Below are 19,940 nucleotides of genomic sequence, written 5' to 3' on the forward strand. Positions count from 1 at the left end.
TGAAAAAATATTTTTTTAAAGCTTATTACGCGTTTCGGAGGGTGAAAACGGCGTCAAATATTCTAAAATTGACGAAGAATTATTTTTTAGAAATCTCGTGGCCGTCGGGGATAGTTTATCACGGCCAGAAATACGGTATAAGCGGTTTACATATTTAGTTTAGAAATACGGATAGTTTTTCACGGCCGGAAATATCCGAAGTTGAGACGGAATTCACCGAATTAAATCAAGAAGTAAATTTTATCAATTTTAATCTCATCCAGAATGCAAATTGTGTCATTTTAGGTCTGAATTTTCGAAATTTTGTGAGCTGACCAATCAGCGATCAGCTTAGGTCAGCCAATCAGCGCCCTCGACACAGGACATCTTACCAGGGCGTCGTCTTACCAATCAATCAGACAAGCAGGAGACAAGTCACAACTGAAGAGTGCTTTATTGTCATTGAGAGAATACAAGACAACTCCACAGCAAGCAAGATGGTGGAGGACGTTCCAATGGGACGAACTAAAACGGAAATATGGGACGGAAAAATGTTATACATGGCTGATAATGCTGTATTCGTTTTTCCTACCCATGAGCTCGAATGGGCACACAATAAGCGTCAACTGCAAACCGCCAATCGTGATGTGCCTGTAGCGAAAATCCCATCAAATAACACTGGACCACACGCCAGGGTGGCAGAGAGTGACAAGGCCCAAGGTTTACCTCGATTATTGTATCTTTGCAAAGGGGCCAAAGTTTGTCTTACTTCCAATTTGTCTGTTGAGCACGTTCTCTACAACGGAGCTACGGGTCATATTGAGGACATCATTTACGAAAATGGTCGTTCACCAAAAGATGGATTACCAGATGTCGTCATCGTTAATATTCCGAAATATACGGGTCCTCCTTTTTTGGAGGATCATCCAAAGCTCGTGCCGATCGTGTCAATTGAGCGTCGTATTGATTGCAACTGTTGCAAACGTACGCAAATACCTCTGAGACTTGGATGGGCAGCAACTTTTCATCGCTGTCAAGGAATTACTGTGGGTGTTGGCGAACCTAACAGATATATCGTTATTCATCCGGGGAGAGCGAAATTCGAAAGTCTCAATCCAGGAGCACTATTCGTCGCATTGTCTCGTGCAAAATATGCTGGTGACGATGACACCATTCCGGACTTCGCTTGGAATCCTAACTACTTGTTGAACGACGACCGTATGTGCATGGTTGTTAATACTGCAACAACGTGGGCTAGAGCTGATGAACTGAAACGTATCAAGTCACTCGCTTACTGCACAGCGAAAAAGTACGAGCACTTGAACAGCGTGTTTTTCGACTCGATTCTGCAAAACGCCATGTCACTCGGTCAAAGCCAAAACGAGGAACAATGTTTCGCCTCCATTCTTCATCGCCACACCGACCTATCAGATGTGGCATGAAGGACGACGTTTATGCTTAACCACGACATAAATGTACCCAAGTCTTGGGTACCCAAGCTAATTCGTGAGAAAAAGTGTCATGTGACTCCTGCTCATTCACTAGGTTACAATCTACACTGTTTCAATTACCAGTTTAAGTCTACACTTTAACTGTACACTGCTAAATTTCTCTAAAGCGTGTAAAGACCTTTGAGTGCTCGCACCAGCATATATGTGTTGTTGAGGATGTTCAAGAGTACTTACAGGTCACTATCAGCGTCTATCACCTATTTTCGCGATAAAAAACAATGTTCTCACGAAACGTAATTGGAAAGTAAACCACTCTGGGCCATTTTCGAAATTTTTCTCTTCTTTAGTGGTAGACCTGAAAAGCCGAATTAGGCTTCAATCCCATGCTCCCATGCTCAGTAGGTTTGTCTGATTTATGATGTTGTCCTGCACCTACCGGTATAAGCGGTTTACATGAAGAAAGAAAGCTCGGTTTGATTAACGACAGTCACACATTGCCGTTGAAATGGCGCTATCGTCTGATCTGTCGGCACTGATCTTACTGCAAGCAAACTTCTTCTGGTGGAGGAAGCCGCAGTGTCCGGAGAGAACCAGTCCTGACAGCGACTGAAGTTAGAAGACGACACACATACTGTGAAAACGTATGTTAAGCCCAGTTAAAATTTCTTAAAATAGGCCTTAAGCTAGCACACCGTATAGTTACTTCCTTAAGCTCCTTGTGACATTTATTGTATGTAGGTATTGGGGAGGACTGTCTGCTCTTCTCTTTTACCAAGTCTTACCAGGTACGGTACCTACTACACCTACCTACTACCAACTACCTAACCTACTGATGCAATAGTGATGGGTAAAATAGTGGCAAGAGGCTTTGGCTTCGCCGGCTCATTGCGGCTTTGCAGTCGGTACTAGTAGCCGGCGAAGCCGGTGTTGTCAATAAACGCGTACGTATTATGTCGAAAACCTGATTATGCCTTGGCTTGAGAATTCCGAAGCGCAATGGAGGCCGCCATCTTGCGGATGCGGAAGTATGCATAACAAATTGAAAAACGTTCAATAGGAGTTTCTTTCACCCGTATTTGTTTGTTCACCATCTGCTGCACCTCTAATTGATAATTAAAATACTTTAAGACCAACCTCGGCCCGCACGGGCCTGGTTATCTTCAACGAAACGCGTCACCAAACACAGGAACCAATGAGATTCGAGCATTTGAAAAAATATTTCTAAAACCAAATCACCCAATGGAGGCCGCCATCGACCGGATGCGGAAGTGTGCATAAAACAATTGCAAAAAAGTTCAATAGGAGTTTGTTTCACCCGTCGTTCTTTGATTCACAATCTAATGAACCTCTAATTAGTAATTAAAATACGTTAAGACCAACCTCGTTATCTTCAACGAAAATCGTCACCAAACACCAGAACCAATGAGATTCGAGCATTTGAAAAAATATTTTTTTAAAGCTTATTACGCATTTCAGAGGGTGAAAACGGCATCAAATTTTCTAAAATTGACGAAGAATTATTTTTTAGATATCTCGTGGCCGTCGGGGATAGTTTTTCACGGCCAGAAATAAGGTATAAGCGGTTTACATATTTAGTTTAGAAATACGGATAGTTTTTCACGGCCGGAAATATCCGAAGTTGAGACGGAATTCACCGAATTAATCACTGCAAGCTAACTTCTTCTGGTGGGGGAAGCCGCAGTGCCCGGAGAGAACCAGTCCTGACAGCGAATGAAGTTAGAAGACGACACACATACTGTGAAAACGAATGTTAAGCCCAGTTTAAATTTCTTAAAATAGGCCCTAAGCTAGCACATCGTATAGTTACTTCCTTAAGCTTCTTGTGACATTTATTGTATGCAGGTATTGGGGAGGACTGTCTGCTCTTCTCTTTTACCAAGTCGTACCAGGTACGGTACCTACTACACCTACCTACTACCAACTACCTAACCTACTGATGCCATCGTGATGGGTATAATAGTGGCAAGAGGCTTTGGCTTTGCCGGCTCATTGCGGCTTTGCAGTCGGTACTAGTAGCCGGCGAAGCCGGTGTTGTCAATAAACGCGTACGTATTATGTCGAAAACCTGATTATGCCTTGGCTTGAGAATTCCGAAGCGCAATGGAGGCCGCCATCTTGCGGATGCGGAAGTATGCATGACAAATTGAAAAACGTTCAATAGGAGTTTCTTTCACCCGTCTTTGTTTGATTCACAAACTTATGCACCTCTAATTTATTATTAAAATACTTTAAGACCAAACTCGGCCCGCACGGGCCTGGTTATCTTCAACGAAAAGCGTCACCAAACACCGGAACCAATGAGATTCGAGCATTTGAAAAAATATTTCTAAAACCAAATCACGCAATGGAGGCCGCCATCGACCGGATGCGAAAGTTTGCATAAAACAATTGCGAAAAAGTTCAATAGGAGTTTGTTTCACCCGTCGTTCTTTGATTCACAATCTAATGCACCTCTAATTTGTAATTAATATACGTTAAGACCAACCTCGTTATCTTCAACGAAAATCGTCACCAAACACCAGAACCAATGAGATTCGAGCATTTGAAAAAATATTTTTTTAAAGCTTATTACGCGTTTCGGAGGGTGAAAATGGCGTCAAATATTCTAAAATTGACAAAGAATTATTTTTTATAAATCTCGTGGCCGTAGGGGATCGTTTTTCACGGCCAGAAATACGGTATAAGCGGTTTACATAAAGAAAGAAAGCTCGGTTTGATTAACGACGTCGACAGTCACACATTGCCGTTGAAACGGCGCTATCGTCTGATCTGTCGGCACTGATCTTACTGCAAGCTAACTTCTTCTGGTGGGGGAAGCCGCAGTGCCCGGAGAGAACCAGCCCTGACAGCGACTGAAGTTAGAAGACGACACACATACTGTGAAAACGTATGTTCAGCCCAGTTAAAATTTCTTAAAATAGGCCTTAAGCTAGCACATCGTATAGTTACTTCCTTAAGCTTCTTGTGACATTTATTGTATGTAGGTATTGGGGAGGACTGTCTGCTCTTCTCTTTTACCAAGTCTTACCAGGTACGGTACCTACACTGACCTCCTATCAACTACCTAACCTACTGATGCCATCGTGATGGGTAAAATAGTGGCAAGAGGCTTTGGCTTCGCCGGCTCATTGCGGCTTTGCAGTCAGGTACTAGTAGTGTCAACTAGTGCTTGATGACACTGAGTACCAAGCCAGGCCAACCGATCCATCAAATGCAAACTCAGCACACAATAACATGTTTCAATCGCTATATATGCAACAATCTTACTGACATAAGATGACTGCGAAATGACCGCCTTATAATTACAGGGAATGATTTTGAAGGTGTAAAAACGAGGATTATGAGGTATTAACTGAGATACAAGTTATGGAAAGCTCAGAGATATCACTTCTTCTGAGGTCACATCCTGTTACATCACTTCCTCTTAGGTCACAACCTGGTACATCACTTCCTCTTCGGTCACAACCTGGTACATCACTTCCTCTTAGGTCACACCCTGTTACATCACTTCCTCTGAGGTCACACCCGGTTACATCACTTCCTGTTACATTAACACAAATGACCAGCTGGGGGCGCCAACACTCAAGGGTGCACAAAATATGTGTACGAGGGGCAGAATATGCCAGTAGAGGGCTCCACTCAAAAATGCACAAAACATGCATAAAGGGTGAAACTTACACCAGGATAGCCTCATTGGTTGAGGGTGCAGCTGTGCCGCTGATTCAACGCCCTAGGTTAGAGGAGAATCTAGGTTAGAGGAGGAATATGTAATTCGTCCATGATGCCTGTGATAGCTGACCTATTCTTCACGAAAGACACCATGGGATCTTTAACGTCTACCAACTAATAGGCGCCCGCGGAATTACGTAACTTCCGGTTGGTGCACCCTTCGCGACAAGTCACGTGATTGGATACGTTGAAAACAAACCACAAAAGGGCACGTGTTACAGCTTACTTCCGGTAGTCTCGCCCTCATCTATGCCGGCAGACGAGAGCTGTGAAAGTAATAGGCCCAGAGATTCAGTTTCATCGTGGGAGACAAGCCTTCTGATGAGTAGAATGAACTGATATCGTGGAGGTTGTGCATTAAAAATCGAAGCCATATTTAAAGAAGATGGCTACATTTAAGAGTTTGGATTCTCAGTTTCTGGAAACAAAAGCAGCCTCATTACCTCCACCACCAAATAACTAAATTGTTACCAAAAAATTTCTTCACCAATATGTTTGTAAAGGTGTGTAATAACATGTGTTAAAATGTTGAAGTTCAACTCCCGTGGGAAACCCAGAAAAAAAGCTGTTGAATTCGGGTACCGAAAAATTATTTTCGAGAATTTTTTTTTTTTTAATCGGCCCTTAAGTAACTTATGGGGGGTCAAATAAGGGTTTTTCATGATTCTGAGTTGATTGTTAACATTTATATTTTCACTTTTACATTTACACACAAAGTAGCTTTTATTTCACATACATATATAATACTCAAGAGTTATTGGGGTTGAGGTCATATGGGTCTCCTTCAATAACTGGGAGGACCTCGATCTGTGTGCGCTGCTTTGCATCATTAGCATGGATTCTCTTCATCCAGCCATTCCAGTTGGAGTGTGGGAACTCAGCATCGTTGGCTTTGATCACCCACCCCGCTGCCCAGAGTGTGTCACCTGGAGTGAGGAGTGGCTGATCATGAGCCAGGGAGGAGGAAAGCTCAGCGAGGGGGAGAAACATGATCGCGTTCGTTCCTATCTGTTTCCTGTTCGTAAATGGAATAATCTTTACTTCAGTTCCTCTCAGGATCTTAGCTTTGTCGAGTGCCTTCAACTTCACCCGGGGGAAAGCTGCTGTTGTCTGTGGATCTGGCAAAGGTGGTGCCGGAGAGGTGACTTCGATCCAACCCATTGAGTGAAAGGGAGTGTTTCCGTGAATAGAGACAATGTTTAAATCTATATTGTCTCCAACAAACTGAGTGACTGCATTGTTTGTTTCCCCAACCTCCATAAAGACCACCTGATCATTACTTGACAATTCACTTTCACTGGCTGGCACTTTGGCTGTCATCACTGATTGATCCTCAAGCGCAGCATCAACCGCAACCTCATCATTGATCTGTTCATCGGTTTCCTCCACAATGGTGTCAAGAGTGCCAGAAGTATCTGGAACATCATCTCCACTCCTACTATTAAGGAAGCAGTATTTGTAGTTTTGTGTCGCCGTGTAAGACTCAGTGTATCCCAGCCGGTGGAACTTGTTGAGCATCCATTTTGACCCAAATCTATGATCAAGTTGTATGGCAAGCCCCATTTGGTATGGCAATACTCCAGACCGAGGTCGACAGGCCTTAATAAAATTCTGCCCCCAAACGGCAACTCTTTCGTCTGTCTTGACAATCGGTCTCAAGAACATCTGAAGGCTTGCAGGAACAAGTGTCAGCTGACTATCGATGTCAGTCATACTGTGTGTGGTGGGGTATGACTTTGGACCTAAATCAATCAAGGCAATATCATTGGATATGAACTTGAGTGCCGTCTTTATGATCTGAGTCTTCTCATCTCCATGGTCAAGATTAGCATGATGCGCTCGCAGAATATTGTCGGTGCCATCTTTGAGACAGAGTACATCTGCCCTTCTTTCCTGTGTTGTGAAATACAAGGTGTCTTCGTATTTCTCTAGAAGTTTTATCTTTAGCCAATGCTTTGAATAAGAAAGGCTCTTCTCTGGTGACTGATCAAACCCCTGCAGCTTTTCATGGACTTGGTCCATGTTCATTACCCCATGCTCTAATTCTGAGTCTAACCATTCGCAGAATTCAATAAAAACTGCCTCTCTCTCCTCATCAATACTCCTCTGTCCTCTCTTCCTTTTTCCTTCCTTATCAGTCTTGGACAAACTGTCACCTCTCGCAAACATGAGTTTGCATCGCAAATGGTACAGTGTTTCTTCTGCTACCAAGTCGTTGATCCCTTCCAGGCGTCCAGTGACTTCAGTGCCCCAGTCATCCCCGCGACGCCGTGCTGTCTTCAGCAAGCTTGCCTTCAGTGTATCTGCAGTCAAATTATCTGGCACTCTGTATTTCTTTCTAGCTTGTGCTGGATTATTTTTGTAGAGCTGGGCTGGTTGGTTGCAAAGAATGCATACATCCTTATACAGGAGGTCAACTGACTGTGATCTTCTAGAACTGCAGCCAGTTGATGAACTGAACTCACAAGTCGTGCGTCTTCTCTTCAACTTTGATGACTCTTTCTCTGCCTTTGATGCTTGAGCTGACTTCTTGGTGGTTGCAACAAAGTTGTTGTACAGATCATTTTTACACTTCTGGTGGTACCTCAGTTTTCCTTCCTTTTGAGCCTCCTTCATACGTTCCACAACAGTAACATTTTCGACAGTTTCTGCTTGTTTCAATAAAGTTGAGTTTCCCTTTGGAGTTGCCTGTATGAGCCTTTCAGCTGGTGTATCCGAGCGTGCACAGATGAAGCAATTGAGCACAGGTGGAGTAACGTCTTCATCCATATTGCTAGACTCCATGTCCTGCAAAGTAGAAAATGAGATATATTTAGAAATTATTTTTCCACAAAGGAGTGTCTGTGGTGAAATATAAATGTTAACAATCAACTCAGAATCATGAAAAACCCTTATTTGACCCCTCATAAGTTACTTAAGGGCCGATTTAAAAAAATAAAAATTCTCGAAAATAATTTTTCGGTACCGGAATTCAACAGCTTTTTTTCTGGGTTTCCCACGGGAGTTGACCTTCAACATTTTAACACATGTTATTACACACCTTTACAAACATATTGGTGAAGAAATTTTTTGGTAACAATTTAGTTAACAGATTTTCATATGTTTCCCTTACTCGGAGGTTATGTTTTCACCCCTGTCTGTCTGTTTGTCCGTTTTTGAACATGAATGAATGAATGAATTCATTCCGTTTTTGAACAAGATATCTTAAAAGAATTGTGGACATATTCGGACGAAACTTGATAGAGAGGTGACATGTGTGACACGGAAGAAATTATTATATTTTGGTGAAGATCCGGATTTGGATCCGACTAGTAGAATTTTCTAAGTGATTCTTCACCATTGGGGGATAGGGCCAATAACCATACATAGCAGGATATCTCAAAAAGGTATGGATGGATTTGGACGAAACTCGGTGGACATGTTGTGTGTGTGTGACAAGGACAAATATATTAGATTTTGGTGAAGATCTGAATATGGATTCGGATATGACAATTATTTAATTTTTAAGTGATTCTTCACCATTGAGTGATAAGGCTAAAACCAACATGTAGCATGATATCTCCAAAAGTTATGGATGGATTTGGACGAAACCTGGTGGACAGGTTGTGTGTGTGACAAGGAAGAATCGATTCGATTTTGGTGAAGATCCGGATTCGGATCCGGCTACTATAATTTTTTAAGTGATTCTTCACCATTGGGAGATAGGGCCAAAAACGATACATAGCAGGATATCTCAAAAAGTTGTGGACGGATGATTTTGATTAAATGTGATTTTGTATTGTGATTTTCTGGTCTACTCTGGGATACAAAACGTTAACTGTTCACCTGGCGGAGGTATGCTCTCTACCGAGTGCCGTTCTCATTACTATTGGATTGTTTGGGCAAAAAAACCCAGCAGGATCAGTAGTGACCTCCAGTGCGGTGGAATTGTGCCTGCCCTACCTGGTTTGGCCCACTTGTGACGACATTTCACAATACACGGTTGACTTTTAAATACCCTCAGGGCAACGCCGGAAGGCACTAGATATTCTCTAAGCCAAACATCCATTTTTATTTCCGTTATCATTTTGTAATTGCGAGTCAAATAGCAATGAAACTTTGCGAAGTAATAACACTCCGAGGTCGCAGGAAAACGGAATAATTGAACTGAGATTCATTTTAGGTTGATGGCGGCTGAAAATATTTTGATTCGTATTGTTTTCACATTACGTGCGACTTGCGCAGCTGGTGTAGTTATTAGAGGTGAGATGCAGATAAGTAATGAAAAGATCTGCACCGGGAGACGAGGGCGACTTAAACACAAGTTCACGACAATTATAGCAAACCTTGTGCTCGGGAGCTCAAGCCCAACCAATGAGCAGGCTCTTCGCTGTTTGACTTGCGGAACACATTGTGTTGTCATGCTTGAGCTGCTCAGTGTGGGAAGGTTCTCTAATTGGTTTAATACTGCACATGCTGAGATGATTAGACTGTGTGCAAGATTTATTTCCCACAGACACTTTGGTATTAGTGGAGCTGACAAATCATGTTCAATATTAAATCTAGCAATACCTTTTACAGATTCCCCACTGTTCTGATTTTGATGTACCAAACTCTACTACAGAGCATTGGTGCTGCCAAAGCAGTTTCTTGGCAAGGGTTATGTTATACTGGGTGGGTTGCCGTTGCCTTCCCAGCAGCAGTTAGAGCAGGAATTTGCCCGTGGTGCCCCCGATAGCTCGCCTACTCTTCGTGAAGGACAAATGGGTTCTGTAACGTTCAACTACTAATGCCGGCAGATAGGATGCCCAATTTAACCTCAGTTCGAGTAGTCAGGTTCACTATGTTTTTTCGTTCAAAATCATGGTAGATTAGCAAACCTATACATTTTTGGAAACGTTATTACATGGAAAATCTGAAAATCAATGTTTACATTTGCCAATTCCGACCAATTCGATTCGACCAATCGACCAATTCCATTCGACCAATTCGACCATTCGACCATTCGACCAATCGCTTCGATGGACCATTCGACCAATTCGACCAATCGACCAATTCCATTCGACCATTCGACCAATTCGATCGATTCGATTCGACTCATCGAATTCGATTCGATCGACCATTCGACCAATTCGATTTGCCAATCAATTTGACCGACCTTTGCTTGTGTGGAACGGACTGTGAAAACGATGCGGACTATATTGTCGGATACGACACACAGGACAGTGACGACGAACTCTAAATGGCATATTCTGTAATCGTGTATGTTTGATGCCATTGACTGCCTGTGTATATTTTGTCATTGGCTGCCCGTGTGGATGTGAAGTTATACTGACTGCATGTGTATATATGATTTTGCTGACTGCCTGTGTATGTTTGGTGATATGAATTATTGTGACACATTTTGATGTTATTAACTGCCTGTACAAAATGATAACATGTATTTGATTATGCAACTTTTCGCGAATATAAAGACAGTATTTTGCAATTCAAAACCTTTGATTCGTGTCTTACCATTCCCCATAGCACTAATTTGATACTTTCATTGGATTCCTTGTCCCTGAAAATATAGGTTTAGTATATTTTTAAAAGTTTTTAGGGTAATTAGAGGCAGAAATAGAACAAAATATGTATTTTACAGTGGCCATTTTGAAAATCCAAAATGGCCGCCATACAGGTACCTCTCCAAATGTAAACATTGATTTTTAGTTTCCTTATGCTATAACCTTTCCAAAAATGTATAGGTTTGCTAATGTACCATGATTTTGAACGAAATATAATTTATTGACATAGTGAACCTGACTAGAGGGATGGCACAACATTGAAGAAGTATGACAATTTATAGCTGGGTCGGGATTCCGAACGCGGTCTACACAGCTCAGAGGTGAGTGTGTGTACCACTTTCATCGTGGGATCTTTATAGGTGACAAATCACAGGCTTCACGATACTTGTTGCCTCCTGTTGTTGGCACCGAATCCGATTCAAGTGCTGGAGATGAGCCCCAAACCGATTTCCATCATGACATGCTTACCGCAAGGAATTGTGGGATATAACCATGGTTATTTTATTCCAATATGTACATCAAACGATGGATTTATTTTAAAAGAGGCAGATATCAATGGAGCTATTTGATTTATTGTACTCGTTGATCGTTAGATTATCTGCGAAGATTGCTGTGAGTGGAAAGTAGAGGAAACTCTGCGCTGTTTCGCAGTCTCACTTCGTTCGCTTATCGATGTTGTTGGGCAAAGTGAATTCAGTCAATTTTCAAGTTCTTTGCAAAATAGGATTACGGTTATCGAAAGTTATCAAGATGTGATGATAACAGGTGGCACATCCACATAGAATCTAAAAGTTTGGAGAATATTAGATTCATTTCCAGAACTTGTCGGTTACAATTTTATGGAAACACTGGGTGAGTGACACCTATTGGGATTAGGCCCACTGATCTGAAGCCCAGACAGCTCGGATGGACACCTGATACCACGAAGCTACCTTATCTGGCTAATAACAAAAATGCAAAATGTGAAAGAAATACAACAATGTTTCCAACTTCAATAAAGGAATGACTCATTTCGACATTTCTAATCTCAGGGTGGTTTTATCACATACAGTTCAGTGTCTTTGTATGACCTAATGATGTAAAAGGTGATATTGCGTGTTACATTTGTGGTGTTTTCTCAGGCAATTGTTTTCTCCTTGGGGATTCAGCCAAATATATATATATACACAGGTGTTGGTACTGAGGAACGGGCTTATTTTAACTGAGGCTAATGACTGGACCTGAGTTGCTGTGTTGTCATGATTTACACCAATCATAATACAAACAATTACTTTGCACAAATGTATTTGTTGTGTTTGTGATATTACATTTTTATAGGCAATTTAGGTTGAAGATTTAGGTTCAATGTTTTTTTTTCAAGAAAGAACCCCTCAGCACGTACATAGGGGAGGGGTAGGTGCAGACTGGAAGTTTGGGACGATTGCACCTCACCACCACGTCATTTAAAACACCTCACCACCACGTAATTCAAAATACCTCACCACCAAGTAATTCAAAACACCTCACCACCACGTAATTCAAAATACCTCACCACCAAGTAATTCAAAACACCACACCACCACGTAATTCAAAACACCTCACCACCACGTAATTCAAAACACCTCACCACCAAGTAATTTAAAACACCTCACCACCAAGTAATTTAAAACACCTCACAGCCACAAAAGACAGAATAAAAACACCTCACCACCAAGTAATTTAAAACACCTCACAACCACGTAATTCAAAACACCTCACCACCAAGTAATTCAAAATACCTCACCACCAAGTAATTCAAAACACCACACCACCACGTAATTCAAAACACCTCACCACCAAGTAATTCAAAATACCTCACCACCAAGTAATTCAAAACACCACACCACCAAGTAATTCAAAACACCTCACCACCAAGTAATTCAAAATACCTCACCACCAAGTAATTCAAAACACCTCACCACCACGTAATTCAAAATACCTCACCACCAAGTAATTCAAAACACCTCACCACCACGTAATTCAAAATACCTCACCACCAAGTAATTCAAAACACCTCACCACCACGTAATTCAAAACACCTCACCACCAAGTAATTCAAAACACCTCACCACCACGTAATTCAAAATACCTCACCACCAAGTAATTCAAAATACCTCACCACCAAGTAATTCAAAACACCTCACCACCACGTAATTCAAAACACCTCACCACCAAGTAATTCAAAACACCTCACCACCACGTAATTCAAAATACCTCACCACCAAGTAATTCAAAACACCTCACCACCACGTAATTCAAAATACCTCACCACCAAGTAATTCAAAACACCTCACCACCACGTAATTCAAAACACCTCACCACCATGTAATTTAAAACACCTCACCACCAAGTAATTTAAAACACCTCACAGCCACAAAATACAGAATAAAAACACCTCACCACCAAGTAATTTAAAACACCTCACAACCAAGTAATTTAAAACACCTCACCACCAAGTAATTCAAAACACCTCACCACCAAGTAATTTAAAACACCTCACCACCAAGTAATTTAAAACACCTCACCACCAAGTAATTCAAAACACCTCACCACCACGTAATTCAAAACACCTCACCACCATGTAATTTAAAACACCTCACCACCAAGTAATTTAAAACACCTCACAGCCATAAAAGACAATAAAAACACCTCACCACCAAGTAATTTAAAACACGTCACAACCAAGTAATTTAAAACACCTCACCACCAAGTAATTCAAAACACCTCACCACCAAGTAATTTAAAACACCTCACCACCAAGTAATTCAAAACACCTCACCACCAAGTAATTTAAAACACCTCACCACCAAGTAATTCAAAACACCTCACCACCAAGTAATTTAAAACACCTCACCATCAAGTAATTTAAAACACCTCACCACCAAGTAATTCAAAACACCTCACCACCAAGTAATTCAAAATACCTCACCACCAAGTAATTCAAAACACCTCACCACCACGTAATTCAAAACACCTCACCACCAAGTAATTCAAAACACCTCACCACCACGTAATTCAAAATACCTCACCACCAAGTAATTCAAAACACCTCACCACCACGTAATTCAAAATACCTCACCACCAAGTAATTCAAAACACCTCACCACCACGTAATTCAAAACACCTCACCACCATGTAATTTAAAACACCTCACCACCAAGTAATTTAAAACACCTCACCACCAAGTAATTCAAAACACCTCACCACCAAGTAATTTAAAACACCTCACCACCAAGTAATTTAAAACACCTCACCACCAAGTAATTTAAAACACCTCACCACCAAGTAATTTAAAACACTTCACCACCAAGTAATTCAAAACACCTCAGCATCAAGTAATTTAAAACACCTCACCACCAAGTAATTCAAAACACCTCACCACCAAGTAATTCAAAACACCTCACCACCAAGTAATTTAAAACACCTCACCACCAAGTAATTTAAAACACCTCACCACGAAGTAATTTAAAACACCTCACCACCAAGTAATTCAAAACACCTCACCACCAAGTAATTCAAAACACCTCACCACCAAGTAATTCAAAACACCTCACCACCAAGTAATTTAAAACACCTCACCACCAAGTAATTTAAAACAGCTCACCACCAAGTAATTCAAAACACCTCACCACCAAGTAATTTAAAACACCTCACCACCAAGTAATTCAAAACACCTCACCACCAAGTAATTCAATACACCTCACCACCAAGTAATTCAAAACACCTCACCACCACGTAATTCAAAACACCTCACCACCAAGTAATTCAAAACACCTCACAACCACGTAATTTAAAACACCTCACCACCAAGTAATTCAAAACACCTCACCACCACGTAATTCAAAACACCTCACCACCAAGTAATTTAAAACACCTCACCACCAAGTAATTCAAAACACCTCACCACCACGTAATTCAAAATACCTCACCACCAAGTAATTTAAAACACCTCACCACCAAGTAATTCAAAACACCTCACCACCAAGTAATTCAATACACCTCACCACCAAGTAATTCAAAACACCTCACCACCACGTAATTCAAAACACCTCACCACCAAGTAATTCAAAACACCTCACCACCACGTAATTTAAAACACCTCACCACCAAGTAATTCAAAACACCTCACCACCAAGTAATTCAAAACACCTCACCACCAAGTAATTCAAAACACCTCACCACCATGTAATTCAAAACACCTCACCACCAAGTAATTCAAAACACCTCACCACCAAGTAATTTAAAACACCTCACCACCAAGTAATTTAAAACACCTCACAGCCATAAAAGGCATAATAAAAAACACCTCACAGCAATAAAATACATAATAAAAACACCTCACCACCAAGTAATTTAAAACACCTCACCACCAAGTAATTTAAAACACCTCACCACCAAGTAATTCAAAACACCTCACCACCAAGTAATTTAAAACACCTCACCACCAAGTAATTCAAAACACCTCACCACCAAGTAAATTAAAACACCTCACAGCCATAAAACACGTAATAAAAACACCTCACCACCACGAAATTAAAAACACCTCACCACCACGAAATTAAAAACACCTCACAGCCATAAAACACTTCATAAAAACACCTCACAGCCATAAAACAGTTAATAAAAACACCTCACAGCCACGAAATTAAAAACACTTCACCACCACGTCATTTAAAAACACCTCACCACCATGTCATTTAAAAACACCTCACCACCACATAATTCAAAACCACCACAACGTTATTAAAAACACTTCACAACCACGGAAACAAAAGTTTGAGGGAGTCATTAAGTGACAACACAGACACTGCCCAGATGTGTAGATATCTATCTATAATTCCAGTAATCTCTGTGTGTGTGTGTGTCTGTGTGTGTGTGTGTGTGTGTGTTTGTCTGTGACCGCTGTTTCTCGACAACCACGGGTCCGATCTAATTGAAACTTGCCAGATATATTGCTGGGGACCTGAGGATGTGCCTTTTCAAGGTTTCATATTAATCGGAGAAGTAGTTACCGAGCTATTAGTAAAAGTAACGCAAGCCGTTCGCTTTGGCTTTGCGAATGGACCAAACCATTTCATGTAAATAGAGGGGGGGGGGGGTTCTACCGTACTCGCAAGCCGTTCGCTTTGGCTTTGCGAATGGACCAAACCATTTCATGTAAATAGAGGGGGGGGGGGGGGGTTCTGTGGTCGTTACTGCCACGTGGTTTCAAAGTTTTTTTTTGTTGTTGTTGTTTGCACGCATGTTTTTTTGCACCCACGTACGGGCCTTTTCAAGGATGTGCCTTTTCAAGGTTTCATATTAATCGGAGAAGTAGTTACCGAGCTATGGCGATTTATTTACCAAACTAATCACAGAACAGGTTGCGGGGTAGGCCAGCCAATCACAGAACACGTTGTTGCGTAGGCGTGGCCGATGTGAATTTGAGGCGTAGCGGGCGCCATTTGGAGGAGCTGGGAGGACTCAGTCGTAATAGAGTGAGCCTGAGTGAGTATATCAAGACAAGAACAAGATCTAGAAGGAGGTATGTACGGTGCGATTCATATAATATATTGTTTAGTTATCGTCGATGAGGAATTTGGGGTCGGAATGGGTGATCGGCCTGGGTGACTGGGTCTCGACTAGATGCTGGGCCGCACCAAGGAACGGGCACCCACGTACGGGCACGTCCTAGTATAGATAAATGACTGTACCCGAGTTGCCGTTTTGTCATGGTTTAAACCAATCATAATTCAAACAATTATTTTGCACAAATGTATTTGTAATATACGTGATATCACATTTTATAAACAATTTAAGTTGAAAAATAAAAAAAATTCCCCAAAAAATTCCCCCAAAAAATATATAAAAATTGGAACATTTTTCAAAAGAAATACCCTTAGGACATACCGACGGGAGAGATATGTGCATTCCAGAAGTTTGGTACGATTTCACAAAAGTTTGAGAAAGTAGTTCAGTGACAACACAACACAACACAACACAGGACAGACGCTGCACAGATATATATATATATATATATATATATATATATATATATATATATATATATATATACATATACATATATATATGTACAAGCGGTGTATGCTCACACATTATGTAAGCAATAATATGTAATTGTAATGTAATTATGTAATGTAATATAATGTATAATGTAATGTAGTATAATGTACATATGTAATAATATGTAAGTAAACAAACTCCCTCACTCTCTTCAATCCCACTCCACCCTCCAGGTCTTTAAAACAGCTGTTCACCACCATCTCTTATCCTCCCCCATCCAAAACCTTGATCTTTTCTACCCCCGGTAATTTCGGTCCCCTTGTGTTTTATACCTCTCTTCCCCCCCCCCCCCCCCTTCTCCCCCCAAGCCCTCTCCCTCCCACACTTCTCCCTGCTCTCAAATGTTGTGGTTGTGTGCTTCCCCTTCTCTCCCCATCTTGTCTTCCGCTCCCTCTTTTTGTATATTTTGTTTGTCTGGTTGATTTGTTTGTGAAATAAATGTTAGCTCTTTCACGAGCCTCGATTCAGTATACAAAAAATAATAATAATAACAAACCGTGCTTCGTCAGTAGGTATATAATAAATAGAAGCTTTATGATTAGAGGCACACCTATTGCGAGATATCAATTTAGGTTTTCATTTATTTACTTATTTATTTTACGGACACGTTTATGGTTTTACATAATTTTTTATTGACAATTTTATTTCACAGCTTACAGTTATAGAAATTACAATTTTTCATTGTTAGATATCGATTAAGGGTTTGTTTTTATTTTACGGACGTTTTTTGTTTTTTTTCGGGTGTTTTACGTAAATTTTCATTTACGGATGCTTTTCCTGTTTTGCATTTTTTTTCGGATTCAGAAAAGACACTGAGAATGCCATTTAACTCTCAATGTGAGGTTAGACAGGAAGTGGACGCGTGACATTTAAACACGTTCATTACGACATGATGGCGTAGTACGGACTTGTACCAAGCTGTCCTGGTTCAAACGTCACGTCACCATATTTTATGACCATAAGAAAATGTACAAAAGTGGTTTAACCGTTTAAATAGGGGAAAATATTATCCCAGATCTTAAAATTTACCCCTTTGAAAATGCAAAAAAAATGGCGAAATCTCGGATCTATTTAGATCTACTATATAAGAGAGCCGTTTGTCTGTCTGTCTGTGTCGCAATCTTTCCCAGAGATGGATGAATGGATCTTCGTCAAACTTTGAGAGGATCATCAGTGACCGCTTGGGAGTGTTTTCGGCAAAAAAAAAATCAATATATTTGAAATGTAAAAAAAAAATTGCTCCATAGTGCCAAAGCCTTTTTGATTAATGACAGTTATACACAAGTACACATTCACATAAATAGATACAAAACATTTGCCAGACATTTGAACACAGTAATCAAACAATTCCGGAAGTGGTCGAAGGTGGTGGTAAGGCTTCTTCTTCTTCCTAACCACCATCATGAACAATGGCACAGTCACCTGCATATATTCAACAAAAAGGTAAAATGATGATTTGACATTTGTGATGGATTCTGATTTGGATGTAATTGCTTTTCCATTATATTTGCCCTTATTTCAGATATTTTATGTTTCTTTTTCGCTTGAGCAACGCCGGTTACTCCAGCTACAAACGCTTATATACTTTACTCGGGGTACAAATACAAATACAACTTTTTCTGGGGGGGTAACATAGGCTATGTGGCCACGGCCTAATGCGGGTGTGTGGGGGACCGGGAGAGTGGCGTAAATTCTCTATGTCAATGTGTACCGTGTAGCGCCACCTGGTGATGGTGGCAGAGGGTATTACAATTTCCTTTTTTATCTGGGCAACCAACACTGATGTTATGAAGCACTCTTTGTATGGGTAATTTTTTCCTCCTTCCCTTCACCCCTCCTCTAAAACGGAGGGGCCTGTCAAAGCCATACCACCCCAAAAGATGTAGCCTATATGTAGTATATATTTCCCCTCACCTCTCTCTCACCTTCCCCTTCCACTCCCCCCACTCCATTCCTCACCCTACCTCTCCTGACCCCCTCTTCCACCCCCCCCCCCACCCTGGCAACGCCGGGTACAACTGATAGTACTTTATAAACCCGGCTGGACAGCGATTTAAGGACTGAAAAGGAGGACATGTCCAGGGAAAACCGGAGATATGGTAATTCACGTTGCTGTCCCTATTCACCCCATTTCACGGTAGCAAGTTATCTCAATAGTTGTTGACGCATTAAGACAAAACTAGGTGGAGGAGTTGGGTAGATGACAAGAACAATGCCATTCGACTTTGGTTCAGGTATGGTATCACTGGGATACAAAACATAAACTGTTCAGCCTGGTGGAGGTATGCGTTCTTACATGTGCCGTTCTAGTTTCATCTATTATGAGTATCATATGATGGGCCTCGACTATACTGTAGGTACACACACTCGCCTATAAGCCCACTGACCTGGGTTTGAATCCCATCCCAGCTATTAACTGTCATCCTGGTGTTTCACAGGGAGGGCAATCGCACAGTGTCCTTCGCAAACAATAGGCAAGCTATCGCTTGCGCCATAGCCAAATTCCAAATTGATGCCTTGACTCCTGCTGGAAGAGGTATGGCAAACGCCAGCATGACCTTTGCCAAGAAATTGCTTCTGTAGAACCAACGCATTGTATCACAGAGTATAACATGGTACATCGGTCATTAAGGGTATGATGGGGGTGATTTGGGACTGTTCACCATTGACGTGTCTTGTCTGGGTCCAATCCCCAATGAAGTTGGACTTCACTAGAAATCGCCATTTTCATGCAATGCCAGCAGGATGTGCTTCATCTCAGAGTAAGCCCTTGACAGGTCGAGACGTAAGGCCGGTTGTATTTTTTTTGGGAAAAGAGTGGTCCACTGTTTGCCACTACCTTGGAAAAATTCCCTGCTTGGGATTCACCGCATGTATGTTCGCATCTACCTGCCTGCGATATGAAAACAAGTCGGTTGAACATGACAGAAAACAAGAGTTGAGGTGTGAATACGGCAAAGGTTTGATTGGTCCAATGGCCTCCTCCTGTGCCTAAAACTTTCCTTGTACCTCCTTGATGCAGCTAGTTTACTGTGCGACCTGTGTAATTTATCACAGTGTTCTGTTTATGTCATGTGGATTATGCACGATGGATGCGCTGAACCGACTCGAGTCTATTTACAATTTCATGGCCATC

At 41.3% G+C, this 19,940-nt stretch overlaps 1 protein-coding gene across 6 annotated transcripts in view; it reads left to right on the plus strand.

The window, feature by feature from the left end:
• Positions 1 to 19,940, plus strand: part of LOC137436619 (transmembrane protein 121-like) — a 188,574-nt gene that overhangs the window by 153,353 nt on the left and 15,281 nt on the right. The window lies entirely within an intron of this gene.

Source organism: Myxine glutinosa, chromosome 1 (assembly GCF_964187855.1).
Source record: "Myxine glutinosa chromosome 1, kmMyxGlut1.1, whole genome shotgun sequence".
Taxonomy (NCBI): Eukaryota; Metazoa; Chordata; class Myxini; order Myxiniformes; family Myxinidae; genus Myxine; species Myxine glutinosa.